Raw genomic sequence first — 24,596 nt, forward strand, 5'->3', positions numbered from 1 at the left:
TCCCCATATTCTCTCCTCCAAGTATTGCACTTAACTCAATATCTTTTCTTTTGCCCCCACAGTAAGGCAGAGAAGCTCATACAAAACTCCTTTACATCGACCCCGGTGAGGCAGAGAACCCAACTCCTTTTGCTTCCTCTAGAAGCAGCAACTCCTTTTTCTTCCTCTAGAAGCAGGCAGAGAACCCAACTCCTTTCTCTTCCTCTAGAAGCAGGCAAAGAACCTCAATTAGTTACTGAAGAAGACCTCTTTAAAACCTCTAAGGACCAAGGGATGACGACCGGAGAAGATGACTCAAATCCTTACTTGGAGAAACTTTTATAAAATCCCTCACAAACTCCCCCTCATAATATCCTCTCTCTCTCCCTTTCTCTCCCTCTCCTCTTGACTCTCTCAGGTCAGGACTGCAGTAAAATATTCTTACTTGAGAAAATAAGAGATCTTTTTAAACTAGGGCTCCAAATTAGCCCTAATTAGCCACTAATCGATAAATATCTTCCAAGATGATAGTATATTGTCATGTACGATTAGTTCAACTCGATGAATATTATCCAGACCATCGCCCTAAATGGATGTCTGGATGATGAAAAACTAACTAGATCGTTCAAGACGATCTCACAATCGTACATATTGATTAGTACAAAATGTCACATATTATCCAGAATATAGCCCTAAATGGATATCTGGACGATGAAAAAATAACTTGATCATCCAGACCGATCTCCAAATTGAAAGTTCATTAGGGATGTTAGGCCCTATAGAACTAGCCCAAGGCTAATTAAGAGAGACATGAATTGGTTTTTTAAATATCTTTAAATCAAAGCAACAAAACTCAAACCAAAATCACCACGAAAATTAAAGTGAGGAAATAATTAATGCAGAAGCAATAATAAGAAAATAACACACCAGATTTATAGTGGTTTAGTCAAATCTTGACCTACATCCACTACTCAAAGGCACCCTCCGAGTTTTGCACTAAACTAAGTGTCTCTCCTTTAGCCCCCATAGCTAGGCAGAGAAGCCTTTACAAAATCACAACCACCTTCCCCGGTGCGGCGGAGTCGCCGGGTCCTTTAACACCAAAGAGATCTTCTTCTTTGGTGAACTTCCCTCAAGATAAGCTTTAAATCCGTTGGTATTCAGGTGCGAGCCTACTGGAGCAACCGTGTGAATCCCCTCCACACTCCCTTGAGTCCCCCCTCCAAGGATCTTCTCCCTCTCTCAAACTCCACCTTTTCCTCTCTCTATTTCAAGCTCTCTCTTCAAGTTTCCCCCAAAGGAACGAAGCTACAATGACTGTCAAAGACACTTACAGAGTGACATGTCATAGCTTAAATAGAAGAGCTCATTAATGCAAGTTGCGGACATTATCGTCCAGGATGATATTCCTATCGTCCTGGCCGATCAGTACAATTTGAGCTAATCAGCCCGGGACGATTTGGGACGATCAGAAGAAAATTGGTTACATCATCCTGGCCAATCTCACGATCGTCCAGGATGATTAGTTTAAAATCAATTTCAATCATCCTGATCATCGCCCGAAATAGATTCTGGACGATGTTAATCATCCAGGCCATCATCATGGCCGATCCTACGATCGTCCCAGACGATGTGATCGTATCAATCAGCCATTTTCAAAGATACTAGATCAATTTAGGCATAATTGAGTTAGATCGTCCTGAACGATATGTATATTGTCTAGGCCGATTACCTAAAATAAAGAATACCTAATATGATCATGGCGGCTGATTCTTTCTTAATTGAGCATATCGTCCTGGCCGATCTTAATGACGGCTGCCTTAATGAGGATGCCCTAATTGGGATTTTTGCTTTTGAACAGATCGTCCAGGCCGATATAAATATCATCCCGGACGATGTTACCAAAAATAGAAATCTCTAAGAAACAGTCAGAAAATCTTCTAAGATACAAAGCATCAGGAGCCACACTAAATACAATAGACTCAAGAAGGGAAAAAGGTACAAACTGACTCAGACCTAGTCTACCCAATCTTGAGCTGATTCCAGAATGCAGTCTGATCTTGTGGACCTGAAACGTTAAAAGATAAGGTAGTCGTAGATAAGTAAGAGTGTTTGCTATCATCAAAACATAAATCATGAAAATAGATCCGTAACAATCTCCCCCTTTTTGATGATGGCAAACACTACTATTTGAATTCTCAGAAAGAATATATTTTCTCCTAATCTCCCCTCACTAGAATAAAACTTTAAAAATAGAGGAGATAAAAAATGTTTTGTTTTAAATTTTTGAAAATAAAAAAAGGATACAAATTCAACTGTACGTACAGTACGTTCTCCCCCTTTGACATTATCAAAAAGAGAGGAGCAACAAATAAAATAAAAAAATGATCTCTGATTTAGTGAACAAAATAAATATTATTAAAAATGAGAAAGTTACCTCTTGGTTTTAATAAAAAACTTAGTAGAATTGTATTGATAAAAAAATTTGTTTCAAAAAACTAATTTAAAATATGAAAATGATTTTAAGTCAAAAGTAGAATTACCTCTTTAAGAAAATAGAGATTGAGAGTCAAAAATATGAGTTTCCTTCCTTTGACTCTTTTAGAGAAGTCAAGTATAATTTTCATAAGAATTTAAGAAAAAATAGGAGGTAGGTTTTTCATTTTTAGAAAGGTGACCGTGTGTGTTGATCAGAGAGAACACAAAAAAAGGAGAAATAAAATTTAAAAAATTTAACGAAAAAGAAAAGAAAAAAAAAAGAAAAACTCAAACAAAAGAACAAACAAAACATAAAAAACACACCAAACAATTTAAGCATCATCTTGCTCCTAATCAGATGATTCAGAAACAAGATCTGCCCACAAAATTTTTTGCTTTTCGTTATTTCCCTAGTTTATAATTTGCTTTGATTTAGCCTTTTCTTCTCCAGGATGAGTTCTCATATTAGGGCACTTATTTGTCATATGTCCACATTTCTTACATCCAAAACAATTAAGGTCAGAAATAATCTTAACATTCTTACCATTTTTACCTTTTTTCCACTTTTATTGATGTTTATGCTTTGGTGAGCTTTTTAATTTTCTTGTCAAGTCATTACTTTCGTCACCAACTAAGCTACCTTTTTTCGTATCTTCAGCTTTTAGCATAATCGTTTCACCTGCATCCAAAAGTCTTTGACCCAAACTTTGCTCGTAGGCAATGAGTGAGCCAATCAAATTATCAATAGAATATTAATTCAAATTTTTTTATTCACAAATAGTAACTACTTTAGCATCAAATTTATCTAATAGACAATGAAGAATTTTATTAACTTTTTCAAAATTTGAAAATTCTTTTCCTAAAGCATGCAATGATGTCATAATTTGGATAAACCTAGTATACATATCTAAGATTGACTCATAAGGTTTCATGGAAAACAGTTCAAAATCATGCATTAACAAATTCAACTTGGATTGCTTGGTTTCACTAGTGCATTCGTATATGGTGTGTAGTTTATCCCAAATTTCCTTACCAGTAGTGCGTGTGGATACTAACATAAAATCTTCATAATTTAAAGCATACAAAAAGCAATTTAAAGATTTTGCATTCAATTGAGCATCTATTTTTTCTTCCCTATTCCATTGATTAAAAGGAATAGCAGCTTTAATTCCATCTAAAACTCATTATGGTGAAGATTAACCAGTTAAAATCTTATGCCACATATGAAAATCATCGATTGTAAAAAAGTGGACATGCGAGTTTTCCAAAAATAAAAAATAATATGTTCAAATAAAGGTGGTCTCGTGATTGTATAACCTTCCGTAATATTACGATTACCAAAATTAGCCATGGATCAAAATTCAAAAAGTTTTAAAACTTAATTTTATGAATCCCGCTCTGATACCACTTGAAAGTTTGTTAGGGATGTTAGGCCATATAGAACTTGTTGCGACCCATGACCTCGAGGTTGAGATTTTGATGATGACAAATAATATTGTTTGAACTACTTTTCATTGAATATTATTTAATGTTTGCTATTGTCCGTGAGTACTAACATTACAGGAAGATCATAAGCCACTCAGGACAATGGGAAGACTCAAGACTAGTTGGATTAGGAGTATGAGTCTGACAATGCAATTTGTTATTTATTTTATTTTTTATTTTCTTGAGTCTGGCCACAAACTGCAGGTACGTCTGAGCAATCATGCACACACACAAGGGGAGAGGGTTTTTAAAAGTAAGAAATATAGTGTTTCATTATCTAGTAATCGTACGGTATGAAATTATTTCATACTGTACGATATACTATTATAACACGTGTTATGTGAACAAATAATAATATACGAATAGGATCGTACGGTACAATCTATTTCCATCCAAACCCTAGCCGTCATGTTAACTTAAGTATGATATTTTCTGTCGTTCGGACTGTATGAAGCCATTCGTACGGTACGATCTATTTTAAATACATACTTAATTTAACCTGTGATTAGTGCAAGATATTAAGGCTTAATTACAAATTGAATATCGTATTGTATGAACACCTTCATATAATATGATGATGAAAGATGAATTCTGATCATCCCAGATATCATCCTGGATGATCCCTTATTTTTTGTCTCATCATACTGTACGATGTCTATCGTACCATACGATGAACATAGACGACATTTGATCATCCCGGAATTCGTCCTGGACGATGCCTTGATTTTTAGCATTCGTACGGTAAGATGTAGATTGTACCATACGATGAACAGAGACGACATTGGATCATCCCAGCTATTGTCCTGTACGAGCAGTAGTGTTATGGATCATACCATACAATTTTATATCGTACTGTACAATTATTTTTTGAACTGTTCGTACACGTTCGTACTAGGTTTAAGCATGTTTGTACAAATCATACTGTATGATTAATAATAGTACTGTACGATTATAACGGCTAATTTGCAATTTTAGGGATTTTGGAGCCCGTTTTAATGTGTCAAAATTATCATATTTGAGAGTGAGAGACAAAATAGGGAGACGTGATTAGAGAGAAAATTCTTGAGAGAGCTCTTGAGAAGTTTTGAGGGGTTGAGAGAGGAAGGAGAAGGAGAGCTTGGTGAGGGAGAAGAGGTGTGAGAGAGATCACACGATTGCTCCGATCTTGCTGCAACTTGCTCCTCCTATGGCTCGGGAAGAACTTGTGGGAGGCTCTCTAAGAGGGAGACTCGTCTACATCCGTGACCTTGAGGTACTCTGCCTTCTCCAGGAGGGAGAAAAATAAGAAGGTTCTCTGCTGTCGCCAGGAAGGTGAAAACAGCATTTGGCACTCCGCCACACCGGGTTGGTGAAAGGGAGTATTGTAAGGGATTCTAGGGAGTGGACGTAGGTTATGGTTTGACCGAACCACTATAAAAATTCAGGTGTACTTTTTCCTTATCGTTTTTATTCTTGCATGCATTTTTTATTTTCAATATATTTGCTTGGTGAAATATTATGATTGAAAAGGATTCTATTATTGCACGTTATTTTCATGATAAAACTTTAAAAACTTCAAAAATACTAGAACTCCTGCTTAGGTTTTATTTATTGCATTAAAATTTTCACAATTCACCCCCTCTTGTCAATCTAGTAATTTCAATTGGTATCAGAGCTTGTTTCTAAAAATAGTGTTTTAGAAAACCTTGAAAAAATGATCATGTCGCATTTTGGTAATTGTAACACCGTGGAGGGTTATTCAATAACCCGTCCACCTCTTTTTGATAACATTCCATTTGATTTCTGGAAAATTAGGATGTCTACCTTTTTATAATCTATTGATTATCGCATGTGGATGTTAGTCAATGATGGATATGTTGCACCATTTAAAACTGTTAATGGAGTGAAAACTCAAGTGCCTTTTATTGAATGGTGAAATGAGGATAGAGATTTAGCCCAATTGAATGCTAAATGTTTAAATTGATTTTTTTTTGCATTAAAATCTGAGGATTATATGAGAGTTTCTACCTGTGCTTCTGGTAAGAAGATTTGGGATAGACTGTGCATTACATACGAAGGAACAAGTGAGTAAAATAGTCTAGGCTTAACATTCTATTACATGATTATGAACTATTCTGTATAAAACCTAGAAACAACAACATCTGACATGTACACTAGGTTCACCCAAATCGTGACATCCTTGCATGTATTAGGTAGAGAGATTTCAAATTCTGAGAAAGTTAATAAGATTCTTAGATTCTTACTTAGTTCCTATGATGCAAAGATAACTACTATCACTGAATCTAAAGAACTTGACATTTACTCTATTGATAATCTCCTTGGGTCACTCATTGCATACGAGCAAGGGGTGAGTCAAAGACAAAGTGATGCAGGTGAAAAGAAGGAGCGAACAGTGGCATTAAAAGCAAACAACTCAGAAAGTGACAGCTCTGTATGGGAGGAAGAAGATGATATAACACTGATGACCTGACAGTTCAAGAACTTCTTAAAGAGAAAATAAAAGCGTCATCAGAATGGCTGGAATAAAGGTAAAAGCTCTATGTTTAATAAAGTTTCATCTAACACAATCTATTTTGAGTGCAGGAAGCCAGGTCACCTTCAAGCTGATTGCCCCAACTTAAAGAGCCAACAGGCTAAGGAAAAGAGCGAGGATAAAGCCAAGTATAAGAAAGGAAAAATGAAGACACAAAAATCTTTTTGGGCCGACTCTGCCTTAGAATCATCAGAAGAAGAAGCAGAGGAGGAGATAACAAATTTGTGTCTTATGGCTAATGATAACCTTGATCAATTGAATCAAGATGAGGTATGTCTACTTTCATATGAAGAATTATTGCTTATTTCTGAAAATATCCATTAGTCGTATAGGAAGTTGAAAAAGATGCATACCAAGCTTAATATTGAATTTAGTTCTTTACAAACTGAGAATGCTAACTTGTTTAAAGAAAATTCTAATTTAGATAGAGATCATATGCTACTTCTTGATGAGTATGATGCATTAAATAAGAAGCATATTGAACTAACTGAAGTGCATGAAACCTTGAAAGCCACTCATGTTGAAGTAGAAGAAGCTTTTGATAGACTAGACAAACTTGCATTAGAAGTAGATCACAGTGAGCACTTGCTATTTGTGGAAGTTGATGGATTGACAGCTCAAAATAAAACTTTTAATGAAAGAATCAAAGAACTAGAAAAATGAAATTGCATCACTCACATTAGGCCAACCTAGCAAACCACCAACACAGCATGCATCACACAACTTTAGGAAGAAGCAACACCACCCACATAGGTTAGTAAATCCATTTCCTGGTGTTAGGTGCTTCTCTTGTGGCATGCTAGGTCACATAGCCCGCACATGCACAATTCATTGTAGAACACACTTAGTTTGGAAACCTAAACTACATCCATCACAGCATAGCATGCATACATCTCATTCATGCAAGTATAAGGAGGAACCCAAACTCACTTGGGTTCCCAAATCTAATCCTTGAATGAAATTGTTGGGATGCTCTCACAAAAGACCTAGTGAGAGCATGTGGTACCTGGATAGTGGATGCTCGCGACACATGATTGGAGATATGAAGAAGTTCATCCTGCTGGAGACCAAAACTGGAGGCAAAGTAACATTGGGAGACAATACTACCAGGAAAGTGATAGGCTCAGGTATTGTTGGTAATGCTAAGAATTTTTTAATTAAAAATGTTTTATTAGTTGATGGTTTGAAGCATAACTTACTTAGCATTAATCAAGTGATAAAGGTTTTGATATTAAATTTCTGTATGATAAATGCCTGATTAGTTTAAATGATAAACTAGTTTTAGAAGGAAAATGAATGAACAATGTTTACATGTTAGATCTTGATTGCATTGATAGTTCAAATTCATTGTGTTTGAAAAAAATAGTTGATGACTCGTGGCTATGGAATAGGAGACTATGCCATGCTAGTATGAAAACTCTTTGAAACATCACTTAGAAAAACCTAGTTAGAGACGTACCTAAGTTAGACTTTAGTAAAGATCATTTATGTGATGCTTGCCAACTAGGAAAACAAGTCAAATCATCCTTTCACTCAATTAAAGATGTAATCACCTCCAGGCAATTAGAAATGCTACACATGGACTTATTTGGACCCATTAGCATAGCTAGCCTAGGAGGGAAAAATTATGGATTTATAATTGTAGATGACTTCACTAGATTCACTTGGGTAAGATTTCTAACACATAAGAATGAGTCTTTTGAGGAATTTAAGGTATTATCTACATGGATCCAACGAAAATTAGGTTGTGAAATCTCAACAATCCATATCGATCATGGTGGAGAATTTCAAAATGATAGGTTTGAATTATTCTACCAAGAGATAGGAATATAACACAATTTCTCTGCCCCTAGAACACCTCAGCAAAATGGTATAGCAGAAAAGAAGAATAGAACTTTGGTAGAAGCTTCTAGGGCAATGTTAGCGGAGTACACCCTTCCTAGATACTTTTGGGCAGAAGCAGTCAACACAACGTGTTATGTTTTAAACAGGGTAAACATTAGATCTAAGCTGAATAAAACTCTTTATGAACTCCTTAAGGGTAGGACACCGAATCTTTCACACTTACATGTATTTGGGTGCAAGTGCTTTATATTGATTAATGGAAAACTTCCCTTAGGAAAATTCGATCCCAAGTCTTATGAGGGTGTCTTCTTAGGTTATTCATCGGTAGGTAAGGCCTATAGAATCTTTAATAAGAGAACCCTAGTAGTAGAACAATCCACCCATGTAGTATTCGATGAATCAGATAAGCCCTATGATAATAGAGTTAAAGATGATGAAATAGAGGTAATTCAAGGAGTAGAAACTATGACCTTAGGAGAAAGGGTAGAACCTCAGGAAGATTTGCCTAGAGAATGGAGATATTCTTCTAGTCATCCTAAAGAGTTAATTTTAGGAGACCCATCAGAAGGTGTAAAGACTAGGCATGGACTTAGGAAAGAGGTTAGTCATTCAGCATTCATCTCTATGATAGAACCTACTAGTATAGATCAAGCCTTAAGAGATGAATTCTGGATTCTAGCAATGCAAGAAGAGCTTAACAAATTCACCAGGAATGATGTTTGGGAGTTAGTCAAGAGACCTAAAGAACAAAGTGTTATTGGAACAAAATGGGTCTTCAAAAATAAGGTGAATGATTTATGAACAATAATAAGAAATAAAGCCATATTAGTAGCTATGATGGGAAAACTTAATTACTTTCTTGGCTTTAGTGTAAAACAAATGGATAACGAAACTTTTCTTAGCCAATCAAAGTACATTAAGGATATTTTGAAAAAATATGAAATGGATAGTGCTAAACCCATGAACACCCCAATGAGCTCACAATTCAATTAGACAAAGATCCTAGTGGAAAATCAGTAGATCAGAAAAAATATAGAGGAATGATTGGATCCCTTCTTTACCTAACTGCCAGTAGACCAAACATAATGTTTAGTATGTGCCTCTGTGCTCATTTTCAAGCCAATCCTAAAGAGTCTCACTTAACTGCGGTCAAGAGAATCCTTTGATATTTACTAGGCACCCCGAACTTAGGAATTTGGTATCCTAGGCATAGCACTTCCTTTAATATCTTAGGGTACTCAGATTCTGATTTTGTAGGATGTAGGATAGATAGAAAAAACACCTCTGGTACCTGCCAATTCATAGGAAAATCATTAGTTTCTTGGTCCAGTAGGAAGCAAAACTCAGTGGCCCTTTCCACAGCCGAGGCAGAATATATTGTAGTAGGAAGTTGCGTTGCACAAGTACTATGGTTAAAATAACAAATTCTTGATCTTGGCTTACCTGTAGGAACCATCTCAATCATGTGTGACAACATAAGTGCAATTTGCATCTCTAAGAACCCAATTCAGCACTCTTGAACGAAACACATAGACATTAAACACCATTTTATTAGAGATCACGTTGGTAAGGGAGATATATATAATTGCATCACATCGCTACAGGAGATCAATTGGTTGACATATTCATCAAACCACTAGTATTCGACACCTTTAGCACCTTGAGGAATAGATTAGGTGTCATAGACATTATTGCATAAAATAAAAAACAAATTTAAAAAAAAAAACAAAAAAATCTCTTTTAAGCCTACTCCTGATCATCACACACTCACTACACAAAAACCTTTGAATTTAACATTTTATCGTATTGTACGATACTATTATCATACTGTATGATATATCTAAATTGACACAAAACATACCCACCAGCAAATTTCGCCTTTTTTGATCGTATCGTATGACCACTATCGTACTATACGATACAGCTGGTAGTCACTTAATCCGTCTGGCATGACATTATTGCTCATCGTATTGTATGATACCTCCCTTCATACTGTACGATCCACATCACAAAATGGATTGGGATGAATTAACTCTGTTGGGTACGTTATTATTGGTGTTCGTACTGTACGATACCTCCCTTCGTATTGTACGATCCACCTCAGCAAATGGATGAGAACGACATAAAGGGTTTTGGTATGATTTAATTGTCATTCGTAATGTATGCTACACCTATTCTTACGGTACAAAACTTTTGGTCAAAAATCATCCTGATGACCCTCGGGACGATCGATATTCTTCGGATCGTACTGTATGATACCCATTGTACTGTACGCTTTGACCACCATTTCCCGATATGACTCGTCAGAACAATTTTTACCATATCGTACTGTACGATATCCTATTATACTATACGATGTTGGAAAAACTCTATAAATTGGCTGGTAAGGCAGAACTTACTTCTCACCTTTCACTTAGCCTCTACACGATGTCTAGTTCAAGCAAGAGAGGTCGTATGGTAGTGGGAAGCTCATCTTCCTCTCGCCGCCACAGCGCTCGGTTCTTGAATGCTGACAATGAGGATGCATACCATAAGTTCAAAGCATGCAAAATTACGCCATCCAGACTGCTCAACCAGGAGGCTCTGAATTTTGAGGTATTAAACCTCTTTGCTTCCACCACCCTCCAGTTCCTTCTCACCCTGGCCTTCCTATACAACTCTGAACTCCTTTTAGAATTCCTAGCAAATCTAACCTACACCGCCGACAACCTCACTTTCCACTCCTTTGTTTTTCATTAAAATGTCAAAATTACTAAAGCCGACATCGCCCAATACATTGGGCTATCTACTAAAGGTCCTTTGGTTCATTCTTTTCTCACGAACGACTTTGATTAGAGTGATGTAAATCGAGTCCTTAGGAATCATGCATTCTATTAACACCAGCCTCTCATTCAATCACTCACTCGAAATTCTAGAATCATTCAACAAGTCCTTAGAACTTCCATTATACCCAAAGATGGCGACCAGTATAACATGAACCTGACTCTATCTGTCGCTACTTATCTTATTATGAACAACACCAAATTCGACGAGGATGATTTAATTATTGACTACATTCGCCATATGACCTTCGTTCGTCTCCCTACTACTTGCCGAAAACAAAATATAGCTCTTGGTCACCTTATACGACACATCGTTCAAAATAAATATCAACTAACCTATCCTGGTGAACCCGATAATCTTCTAATCTATTATACAGACGTCTCTTTCCATATTATTTTCCATCAGGGACATGAGCCTGAAGAACCCGTCTTTGATGAAGAAGATGGAGAAGATGCCCCAGCGGCAGCTCCAGCTTGACCACGACGATGTACAGCACCCCGAGCTCCTGCACCAACTTAGTCTCATGATGATTTGGTTAAACATTTCAACCAACTTCAGACCCGTCTCGATACGCACATTCAAGAGCAACATAAGCAACACGAGACCGACATGCACTGGTTTGGGGAACGGTTCAATGCGATTGATCAACGTTTTAACACGATCCTTCACTACTTTCAGCCACACCCACCTCCACCTCCAAGTGATCAGGATCCTTCCCTTTGAAGTGTTTGTGTTGTACTTTTCTTTCTTGAGTGTTTTCTCCTCTTTTTGTTGCTGTCAAAAGGGGGAGAAGTTTGTTGTAGTTTTCTTTATGTTGTAGTTTGTTTATGTTAAATATAATGCATTTCCTTTTATTTCCTATTGCATTTTCTTTTTAGTGTTTTTCTTGTTCTTATGTAAAAACAAAAAAATGAAAAAAAATAAAATGCCTTTCGAACATGCTAACAACAAAAATTATTTGACATCATCAAAAAGGGGGAGATTGTTGTGTCCCATGACTCCGAGGTTGAGATTTTGATGATGACAAATAATGTTGTTTGAACTACTTTTCATTGAATATTATTTAATGTTTGCTATTGTCCGTGAGTACTAACATTTCAGGAAGATCACAAGCCACTCAGGACAACGGGAAGACTCAAGACTAGTTGGATTAGGAGTATGAGTCTTACAATGTAATTTGTTATTTCTTTTATTTTTTATTTTCTTGAGTCTGGCCACAAACTGTAGGTAAGTCTAAGCAATCTTGCACACATAGAGGAAGAGGGTTTTTAAAAGTAAGAAATATAGTTTTTCATTGTCTGGTAATCGTACGATATGAAATTATTTCATACTGTACGATATATTATTATAACATATGTTATAGGAACAAATCGTACTGTATGAATAGGATCGTACGGTACGATCTGTTTCCATCCAAACCCTAGTTGTCATGTTAACTTAAGTATGGTATTTTCCACAGTTCGTACTGTACGAAGCCATTCGTACGGTATGATCTATTTTAAATACATACTTAATTTAACCCGTGATTAGTACAAGATATCAAGGCTTAATTATAAATTGAATATCGTACTGTACAAACACCTTCGTACAATATGATGATCAGAGACAAATTCTGATTGTCCTAGAGATCGTCCTGGACGATCCCTTATTTTTTTTCTCATCGTACTGTGTAATGTCTATCGTACCATACGATGAATAGAGATGATATTTGATCGTCCCGGAATTCATCCTGGATGATGCCTCAATTTTTAGCATTCGTACGGCATGATGTAGATCGTACCATACAATGAACAGAGAAGATATTGAATCATCCTGGCTATCGTCCTGTATGAGCAGTAGTGTTGTGGATCGTACCATACGATTTTATATCGTATTGTATGATTATTTTTTAAACTGTTCGTATACATTAGTACTAGGATGAAGCATGTTTGTACATATCGTACTGTACGATTAATAATCATACTGTACGATGTAACGGCTACTTTGCAATTTCAGGGATTTTGGAGCCCGTTTTAATGTGTCAAAATTGTCATATTTGAGAGTAAGAGACAGAAGAGGGAGATGTGATTAGAGAGAAAATCCTTGAGAGAGATCTTGAGAAGTTTTGAGGGGTTGAAAGAGGAAGGAGAAGGTGAGCTTGGTGAGGGAGAAGAGGTGTGAGGGAGATAACACGATTGCTCTGATCTTTCTTCAACTTGCTCCTTCTGTGGCCCGGGAAGAACTTGTGGGAGGCTCTATAAGGGGGAGACTCGTCTACATATTTGACCTCAAGGTACTCTGCCTTCTCCAAGAGGGAGAAAAATAAGAAGGTTCTTTTCCATCGCCAGGAGGGTGAAGACAGTGTTTGGCACTCCGCCACACTAGGTTGGTGAAAGGGAGTATTGTAAGGGCTTCTCCACCTTACCGAGGGGGGAAATAGGAGAGCTATAGTTTTTAGTGAAATTCCCGGAGCGGAGGACTCTGGGGAGTGGACATAGGTCATGGTTTGACCGACCACACTAGGTGTATGCTTTTTCCTTATAGTTTTTATTCTTGCGTGCATTTTTTATTTTCAGTAAATTTGCTTGGTGAAATATTATGATTGAAAAGGATTCTATTGTTGCATGTTATTTTCATGATAAAACTTTAAAAATATTAAAATACTAGAACCCCTGTTTAGGTTTTATTTATTGCATTAAAATTTTCATAATTCACCCCCCTCTTGTCCATCTAGTAATTTCAGAACTGGCCCAAGGCTAATTAAGAGAGAGGTGAATTGGTATTTTAAATATCTGTAAATCAAAGCAATAAAACTCAAACCAAAATCACCACGAAAATTAAAGTGAGGAAGAAATTAATGCGGAAGAAATAATAAGAAAAGAACACACCGGATTTATAGTGGTTCGGTCAAACCTTGACCTACGTCCACTCCCCGGAGGCACCCTCTGAGTATTGCACTAAACTAAGTGTCTCTCCTTTAGCCCCCATAGTTAGGCGGAGAAGCCCTTACAAAATCACTTCTACCTTCCCCGGTACGGCGGAGTCACCGGGTCCTTTAACACCAAGGAGATCTTCTTCTTTGGTGAACTTCCCTCGAGACAAGCCTTGAATCCGATTGTATTCTGATGCAAGCCTGTCGGAGCAACCGTGTGGAATCTCCTCCACACTCCTTTGAGTCCCCCCTCCAAGGATCTTCTCCCTCTCTCAAACTCCACCCTTTCCTCTCTCTCCCTTTCAAGCTCTCTCTTCAAGTTTCCCCTAAAAGATCGAACCTACAATGGCTGCCAAAGACACTTACAAAGTGTCATGTCATAGCTTAAATAGAAGAGCTCAAAAAGAGCTCATTAATGCAAATTGCCGACATTATCGTCCAGGAGGATATTCCTATCATCCTAGCCGATCAGTACAATTTGAGCTCATCAGCCCGGGATGATTTGAGACGATCAGAAGAAAATTGGTTACATCATCCCGGCCAATCTAATGATCATCCAGGATGATTAGTTTAAAACTGATTTCAATCATCCTAATCATCGCCCGAAATAGATTATGGCTGATGTTAATCGTCCAGGCCATTGTTCCGGCCGATCCTACGATCGTCCTAGATGATGTGATTATATCAATCAGCTATTAATGCTTTCCAAAGATACCAGATCAATTTAGTTATAATTGAGTTAGATCATCCCGGACGATGTGTATATCGTCCAGGCCGATTACCTAAAATAAAAAAATACCTAATCTGATCATGGCGGCTGATTCTTTCTAAATTGAGCATATCGTCCTGGCCGATACAAGTATCATCCAAGCCGATCTTAATGATGGATGCCTTAATGAGGATGCCCTAATTGGGTTTCTGCTTTTGAACAGATCGTCCAGGCCGATATAAATATCATCCCGGATGATGTTACAAAAAATAGAAATCTCTAGCAAACAGTCAGAAAATATTCTAAGATACAAAGCATCAGGAGCCACTCTAAATACAATATACTCAAGAAGGGAAAAAGGTACAAACTAACACAGACCTAGTCTACCCAATCTTGAGCTGGTTCCAGAATGCAGTCTTATCTTATGGACCTGAAATGTTAGAAGATAAGACAGTCGTAGAGAAGTAAGTGTGTTTGCTATCATCAAAACATAAATCATGAAAACAGATCCGTAACACGAATCATCCCGAATGATTAGTTCAACTTAGTACATATTGTCCAGAGTAATACCCTGAATAGAGCTAGGCCAATTTTTGATCATCTAGAAAGAACTAAGGTTTGTGAACTAATCATCATGGACGATCCTGTAATCGTCCAAACAAATATGATTGAGTAATCAAACCATAATTATTTTCCTTAATTACCAAATTAATTTAGGCATAATTTCACGGTATCGTCTAGGATGATGTCATGATAATATCCAAAAATAAAAGATGCCTAAAGAGATCTGGCGAATAATTTTTTCTAGTTTGAGCCTATCTTCCCGGTCGATGCTAATATTATCCAGGATAATACATTTGATTACGACCGCTTTAATCTAGATGCCCTAATTAGGGTTTCTGTTTTTAACTGATCGGCTAGGATAATTTCTGGGTCGTCCCAAATGATGTGATCAAAATAGAAAACACTAATCAAACAGACATAAATTTTTCCCCCAAGTGTCTGTGTGCAAGGTTACTTAGCATGAGAACCCATAATCTTACAATGGACTCAAGAAAAGGTAAAAGACACTTATCGTACATTACAAACTGACTCATTCCTAATCTACCCAATCTTGAGCTGGTTCGATTTGTAATTTGATCTTGTGGACCTGAAATATTAGTAGGCAAGGTAGTCGTAAACAAATAGAAGTTTTTGTTATCATCAAAATTATATTTCTAAAACTAGATTCGCAACAACATACCTCCGCTTGATCCGAGTGATCAAGTGTATCTGTCATTAAGTACAAATTTGTAACTTCCTCTTCCACATTTATTTCTGATGAGTCTAAATCTGAGTCAGCCCAAAAAGCTCTATGTAGTATTTTCTTGCCCTTCCTAACATTAGTTTTCTCCTCAATTTTCTCCTTGCTAGGATTAGCTTTGAGATTAGGGTAGTCGGTCTTAATATCTCAAGGCTTCTTACATTTATAACAAATCACATCATTTAAAACTTTTATATTTTTGTAGGACTTACCTTTATTCCACTACTGACAGCTCCTTTACTTTCTTCTCAAGAAACTTTTGAATTTCCTCATCATGAGTTTAATATTATCTTCATCCTTAGACTATGATTGATCACTTTTTGAGTCATCCATTTTTAACATGATGTTTTTCCTTTTTCTTGTCACCTACATTAATCTATCTTCATGTCACTCCTTACTCGTAAGCAATCAATAATCCAAGCAGGTTATCAATAGAATAAATAATTAGGTCTTTTGACTAAGTTATGGCAGTTATCTTTGTATTATAAGCAGTAGGTAAACAATGAAGGATTTTATTAACTTTGTCATAATTTATTAGTTCCCTACCTAAAACATGCAATAAGGTGACTATATGTTTAAAATGAGTATACATGTGAGTGATTGATTCTTTCAGTTTCATGTGGAATAGTTCATAGTCATGTAATAGAATGTTCAATATGGATTATTTCACCTCATTAGTTCCTTTATACGTTATGCAATGACTATCCCAAATTTATTTTTCAGTTTTACATATTGAAACACACATATAGTCTTCAGATTTCAGTGCACAGAAAAAATTATTTAAACATTTTACATTTAATTGTGCTAGTTCTTTTTCCTCTACTATCCAATAAATAACAAGTGCTTTAGTCCTAATTCCATTAACAAGTCTAGTGGGTCTAAAGTAACCTTCCTGTACTAAAATCCACATTCAATAGTCATGTGGTTGTAGAAAAGTAGACATACGAGTTTTTCAAAAGTTAAAAGGAATATTATCTAACAGTGTTGGTCTAGTGATCGAATATCCTTCAAGAGTGTTATAGTTTCCAAAAGTAGCCATGATCATTTTTTTTTTCAAAAAGTTGTCTAAGCCTTAATTTTTGAAATAGACTCTAAAACCACTTGAAAGTTTGAATAGGATATTACACTTAATATAACTGTCCCAAGGCTAACCAAGAGGAGGGGTGAATTGATAATTTAAAAATTCTCTTGGATTATAGAATATGATTTAAGAGTTTTTAAAATAATGATAAATTTTCACAAAAATATTTTTCAATCATAATAAACTAAAATATAGAAAATAAAAATACAATAAAAAGTAAAGAATAGAAGAACACCAAATTTTATGATGGTTCGGTCTAATTAGACCTACGTCCACTCCCTGAAGACTCAATTTTCAAGCATTGCACTAAATCAAAAGTGCTCTCCTTTTGATTCCAGAGCAAGGCAGAGAAACCCTTAAAAAATTTCTCTTCTACAAACCAAATGTGACAGAGTACCAATGTCCTTTCTCACCCTCCTGGTGATGGCAGAGTACCAATATCCTTTTTCACCCTCCTAATAATAATAGAGAACTAGCATCCTTTCTCTCTCTCCAAGTGACGATAGAGAACCAGCATCCTTTTTCACCCTCATGGTGACGGCATAGAACCAGCATCCTTTTATACCCTCCTGGTGACGGTACAGAACCAGCATTCTTTTTCATCCTCCTGGTGATGAAAAAAAACCAGCATCCTTTTTCACCCTCCTGGTGATGGCAGAGAACCAACATCCTTTTTCTCTCTCCTAGTGATGGAAGAGAACTAGCATCCATTTTCACCCTTCTGGAGATGTTAAAGTACCATGATCTTCTTTGAAAATCTTCTCTCAAGTTCCTTCAAGGAAGTATGGAGAAACTTTAAGAACAAATAAGAAAACCATACCTTTGAGTAACAGTTAGCTTTTGGTTGTGGTTCTCTGCCAGCTTCAGGAGGAAGCAACTGCCTTGCCAGGTGGCAAAAAGGAGGTTCTTGTGAGGGCTTCTCCGCCTAGCCGTGGGGGATAAAGGAGAGTCACATTTTGTAGTGCAATACTTGGAGGGTGCCTCCAAGGAGTGGACGTAGGTCGAGTTGACCGAACCACTATAAATTTCTGTGTTCTTATTTTTTTGCTTCCGCACTTTTAATTCCGCATTTATTTTTGAGGTGTGATTTTGGTTTATACAATTTTTATTCTTTGTGAAAAGAAAATTTAAAATACCAATTCACCCCCCCTCTTGGTTAGCTTGGGCCAGTTCTATAGGGCTTAACATCCCTAACTAACTTTTACTCTCAATCCTCACTCCTACAACACTATTCCAATACACTCTCCTTTTCACTCTTGAAAGAAATTCACAACAATAACTCTTAGAAGATTTTAGGTGATTGTTTTTAGGACTCTTATATATGAAATATAAGAAGAACCATCCATAAAACTAAAAAAATAAGTTGAACATACTCAGATTGTACAGTACAATCATACTTCATATGTACGAATAATTTAAAATTCTTTGTATGATCCTGTATGAACCAAATTTCATACACTATCTGTCGTCTGTATGAACAGACATCATAATGTATTAATAGTGTAAAGCTGAACCAATTCATCCAGTACGATGATGTACAAACCCATTTCATACACAGTGGATAGTCTCTACGAATCTCATTTCATACAATACAAATAGTTTAATCAAATCATGCTTCAATTGGTATGAACATGGATGATCATATTTCATACTCTGTGGGTCGTCTATAGGAACTCAACTTCATACAGTATGAGCAATTCAAAAAATTGTGAGTTCTTTTTTTACGAATGTGGATGATTCTATTTCGTACTCTGTGGGTCATTTGTACAAACCTAGCATCGTACAATAAGATCAGTTCAAAAATTCATAAGATTATTTGGGATGAATTAGTACGTACCTATTTTATACTATATAAGTTATTTGTATGAACATTAATCGTGCAGTACAAATAATACAAAAAAAATTCTGGGCAAGATTTGATTAACTTTGTTTTGGAGGAACTACCATGACAAACTATCCAGTATTATTTCAAAATTGTACAATACGATTAGTTTTAAAAGTTAAAGTTTTGACTCACTCCCCCAGTGGGTGGGTGCATGGTTACCGAATTACAATCACACTCTCTCAGACATAAGAAAAATAGAAAGATTATAGACTCCATTACATGAAATCTTAATCTAATTTATCTTAAAGTCTTTGACGGTCTAGAGTATGATTTCCCTGAAATATTAGTACACACAAATAATATAAAGAAAAATATATATCCAATGTATGTTAAGAGAAACAGTAATCATAATTATAATATTTTGGTATCATCAAAAACTCAAATGATATAAAACTCAATCTTTGAAATCTAAGTTGCAACATAATATTCCAAGTCTATGAATCTCTCTTAAGTTTTCTTAATTAAGTTGTTTGCATTTATCATATGGATAGGAATCTATTTTGTGGTTTATTCTTCCTTCTATAAGAAAATGGGTTTGTCATCTCTTATAATTGGAAGAAAATATCACAATTGAACTTTTTTTTTTTAATTTAGAAAGGAAGCAATCATGCAAAAATGAAAAGAAGCACAAAATGAGCCCAAAACTAAAATATGCGCAATGAACGCCAAAGAATTACAAGATGCACAAAGGGCATCAAAAAATTAAAAAGATTTGTAATGTGCGCCAAAAGCTTATAAAAGAGAAACAAAATAAGTCAACTATGAGTTAGCATACATTTCTTTCAAATCCTTAAAATCATAGAAGACTCCATGTACCAATTGATATCTGATACACTTAAATTTGAAAATCTTGATTTCTTATTAATTCCTTTGCAATATTATTCTATTAGATATTTTTCTGAAATGAAGTTTAAAAAAATCACTTTTCCTTTCTAATTTCTTTTTTGAATTAGATTTTTATTCAAAAAGGATTTTGACTTATAAAGAGTCTGAGTTAGGGTTGACAAGAATAAATTTCTAACCTTTCTGAATTTTAATGTTCTCAATTCATTTCTTGCTGATTTTTTTCTTTAAATAATGAGGTTAATTTATCATTTACTAGACCCCTTTACTAGACCAAGTCGGTTAATGTTTTTTTTTTTAAATGTTCTTCTAATCATTTTTTGTTATATTTTTAATATTTTTACTTTTGGTATTTATTCTTTATTCTTTTAAGTTGTATTCAAATTTGTGTTAAGTTAGGTTTTTCTTATGCTTACTTCTTGTGTTATGTTGTTTTGTGTTTTGCCTCCTTTTTGTGATGTCAAAAGGGTAGTAGTATTTTGTTGTTTGTTGTTGTTTGCATATTAATTTTTATTTTGTTTTACACTCCTTTTTTTCTCTTATATATAATTATCGTCTATGGGGGAATTTAGAGGAAAGAAAATTTTTAAAAATCTATAAATAACAATATTTGTCATAATAAAAAAGGAGGATGTTATTGCAAATATGATCCAAGCACTATGATTTTGATTTTGAATTTGATCGTCCTAGCCGATCCTGCGATCGTCCAGGACGATATGATCGTATCAATCATCCTTAATTACTCCTTTGATTTCCTGATCAATTAAGGCATAATTTGGTAATTTCATACAGGCCGATATGGGGATCGGCCTGGCCGATAATTTAAAAATACAGTATACCTTAACTGTCTAAGGCGGCTACTTCTTTCTATTTTGAGCTTATCGTCCTGGCTGATACACGTATCGTCGAGGCCGATATGTTAATGTTGGCTGCCTTAATTAAGAATCCTTAATTAGACTTTCTGTTTTAAGCTGATCGGCTAGGACGATATGAATATCGTCCAGGCCGATATGGGCAAAAACAAAAATTCTAAGTCTCTCAAGTTTGTGTGTGTAGGGTTACTTAGCATCAGTCTCTTTGACCATTACAAGTAGACTCAAAAGGTGAAAATCAAAAGTACAGACTGACTCAACCCTAAACCTACGTAGTTCTGAACTTGGCTCATGATCGTCCGGTCTTCGATTCCTGAAAAGTTAGAAGCAACAAGCAGTCCAAGAGATGTATTGTTTGTCAATCATCAAAACATAAGCCATAAAAAAATAGATTTGCAACAGCAAAAAAGTGCTTCAAAAATAAAAAAAATATACAATTTGTGGCAAAAACTGATAAAGGTGTGCAAATTGAGTCCATAATAAGTTAACTTATCTTTCTTATATTTTTAATTCTTAGAAAACCCATATGTCTAATAATACTTTTGATACTTAAGTTCAAAAATCAAGATTCCTGACTCACCATTTTTTTATTGATATTCTATTAGATATATTTCATGTAAGAAGATTAAAAAAATATTTTTCTTCTTTAATTCTTCTTCTGAATTAGATTTTTTTCCTTAAAAAGGACTTTAACCTATAAGGAGTTTGAGCTAGGGTAGGTAAAATTTAAATTTCCAACTTATCAGAATATTAGCGCAGTCAATTTATTTCTTACTAAACTTTTGAACAAAATCAAGAGGTAACTTTCTCATTCTAGGAAAATTTGCTGAAATAAATTAACTCTTCTTAAACATCACCACCACCTCTACCTAATTAGGGTTAGTTTAATCTTTTATGTTTGTTTCATTTTTTTATTATTTATTTCTTTTTCTGTGTCTCTCTTCTTTTGATAATGTCAAAAGGGGATAACATATTTATCTGGTTGCATTTATTCTTGTTGTATTTGTATTTATTTATCTATTATTTAAGTCTAATTTTTTTCTACTTATTTTCTTAATTATATTTGTATTAAACAAAAAAAATGGTTCCCCTATTTTTAATATAAATATCTTTGAGGGATAGATTAGAAGAAAATATTTTTTTAATTTATAAATTCAAATAATATTATTTGTCATTATCAAAAAGGGAGAGATTGTTATATTTTTTATCACAAAAATTGTTGTGGCTCACATCCTTATGTCCAATTATATTTGTAATATATAGTAATTTGTGTATATACTAACATTTCAGGATTGTCATGCACCATCCAATGAAGATTCAAGGCTCAAGATTGCGTAGAATAGGTTATGTTGTAAAGATTTTTATAATATTTATTAATATATTTTTGATTTCTTGAGTCAAATCCTATAAGTGTATACTAGCTTGGTTACCATGCACATACACACACACTCAGGGTTAGTGATATTGAGGCAAAACTAGAAGTTTAAATTTTGACCTAATCATACTTTATAATTTATATCATCCTATACTATCAACTCATCTACCTCATATTGGATGGCCTACACATCTAGGACGATCAATTATGATCATAAAAAATAGCCGTCAATCTCAAATTATGCAATATTTTGAATTTCATATTTTGTTCTAATCATCCAAGATGATGTTCATCGTATTGGAATATCTATAAAAATTATGCAAAAATTCATCATGTGATTAATCAATCGAATCTATTTAATTCTGATATTTTGATTGAATTGTATGAACTAGATCATATTGTACAATTAATAGAGACAATTTTAGTTTTCCCATGTTTCATCCTAGAAAAACTATGTTTTGGTTGACTTAATCGTCTTGGATTGATCTCAAAATTATACCAGATGTTCTGTGTAAATACTTGAACTGATTGTACTGACTGAAAGGGATATTTTGTATTAATTATATAGGATGATCTCATGACCGTATTGTACGATCTATGATGGTAGAATTCATTTTTTAAGATTTTTGAAGGACTCTATTTAAGATTTATCCAAAGACATTGTAAGTGCCTTTAGTATTCATTGAGTCTCCATTCTTTTGGAGAAAACTTGAACAGAGAGCCTTGAAAGGAAGAGAGGAAAGGGTGGAGCTTGAGAGGGAGAATATCCTTATGGTGTTCAAGGGAGTGTGGAGGGGATTTCATACTACTACTTCAGTAAGCTTGCATCTTAGTACCATCGGATTCAAGGTTTGTCTTGAAAGAAGTTGTAAGAAGAATATCTCTTTGTCAAAGGATCCGGCTACACTGTCGCACCTAGGAAGGTGAAATTTTGATGATAGCAAATATTTTTATTTTTCTATGACTGCCTTGCCTACTAACATTTCAGGTCTACAAGATTGAGTGCAACTTAAGCTAGCTCAAGATTGGGTAGAGGAGGACTGAGTCAATTTGTAATCTTTTACCTTTCTTAAGTCAATTGTATCATTGTGGGTCCTGGTGCAAAGCAACCTTGCACACACACACTTGAGAGAAAATTTTTGATTATTTTAGAGTTCTTTGTTTTTCATCACATCGCCTTAGATGATCTCAATATCATCCTAGATGATCCGTTAAAAATAGAAACCCTAATTAGGCCATCCTAGTTAAGGCCACCGTCATCAAGCACATCATCCCATAAGATGTTGTCATCATCTTGGATGATAGGCTCAAATAAAAAAAAATCATCCGCCAGATCAATTAAGGCATATTATATTTTTTGTTATCGTCCAGAATGATATCCTGGACGATACAGCATAATTATGCCTAAATTAATCTGGTAATTAAGGAAAGAAATTAAGGTTTGATTGAATGATCATATCGTCCTGGATGATAGCATGATCATTCAGGATAATTAGTTAAACAAAACCTTAATTCTTCCTAGATTATTTTTTATCGTCCTGGTTCATTAAGGGCGATTCTCTGGATGATATGTACTAAATTAAACTAATCGTCCGGGACGATCGACGATCAGCCCGGACGATCAAGTCATTTTTTTGTCATCTAGATGTCCAGTTAGTGCGATGGTCTAGATAATATTTATCATTTTATACTAATCATCCGAGAAGATTACGAGATCGTCCTTGATGATAAAGCAATTTTTTCATCATCTAAACATCCAACCAGGGTAATGTGCTGGATGAAATTTAACTGATTGAACTAATTGTAATCATTCTGGATGATAAGAATAAAAATTCTTCTGATCGTCCCAAATCATCCTAACTGATTGAGCTAAATTTGTACTGATCGTATAGGAAAATCTCTAGATCATCCTAGATGATAATGTCAGTTTGTTGTAATTAATAGCTATTTTGAATCTCTTCAATATTAAATCTCTTGTTTTACCCAAGAGGGTATCTTTTTATGTTGTCTTGACCTGAGAGAGCCTAGAAGAGAGAGAGAGAGAGAGGATCTTGTGAGGGGGAGTTTATGAGGGGTTTCACAAAGGTTGCTCCAAGAAAGGATTTGATTCATCTTTTCCTCTTGTCATCTCTAGTCCTTGGAGGTTTAAGAGAGGTCTAATTCAGCAATTGATTAAGGTTCTCTGCCTGCTTCAGGAGAAAGCAAAAGGAGTCGGGTTCTTTGCCTCACCGGTGTCGGTGGAAAGGAGGTTTGTAAAGGCTTCTCCGCCTTGGTGTGGGAGCAAAAGGAGAGTCACTAAATTTTATGCAATACCCAGAGGAGAGGCTCCAGGGAGTGGATGTCGGTCGAGTTGATCGAACCACTATAAATTTATAGGTTCTTTACTACTGCTTTTTCCACATTTAATTTTCGCACTTTGATTTTCTTTGTGGTGAACTTTGGTTTAAGTTTGTGTTTTGATTGAGAATTTTTTA

Source organism: Dendrobium catenatum, unplaced genomic scaffold (genome assembly GCF_001605985.2).
Source record: "Dendrobium catenatum unplaced genomic scaffold, ASM160598v2 fragScaff_scaffold_126, whole genome shotgun sequence".
NCBI lineage: Eukaryota > Viridiplantae > Streptophyta > Magnoliopsida > Asparagales > Orchidaceae > Dendrobium > Dendrobium catenatum.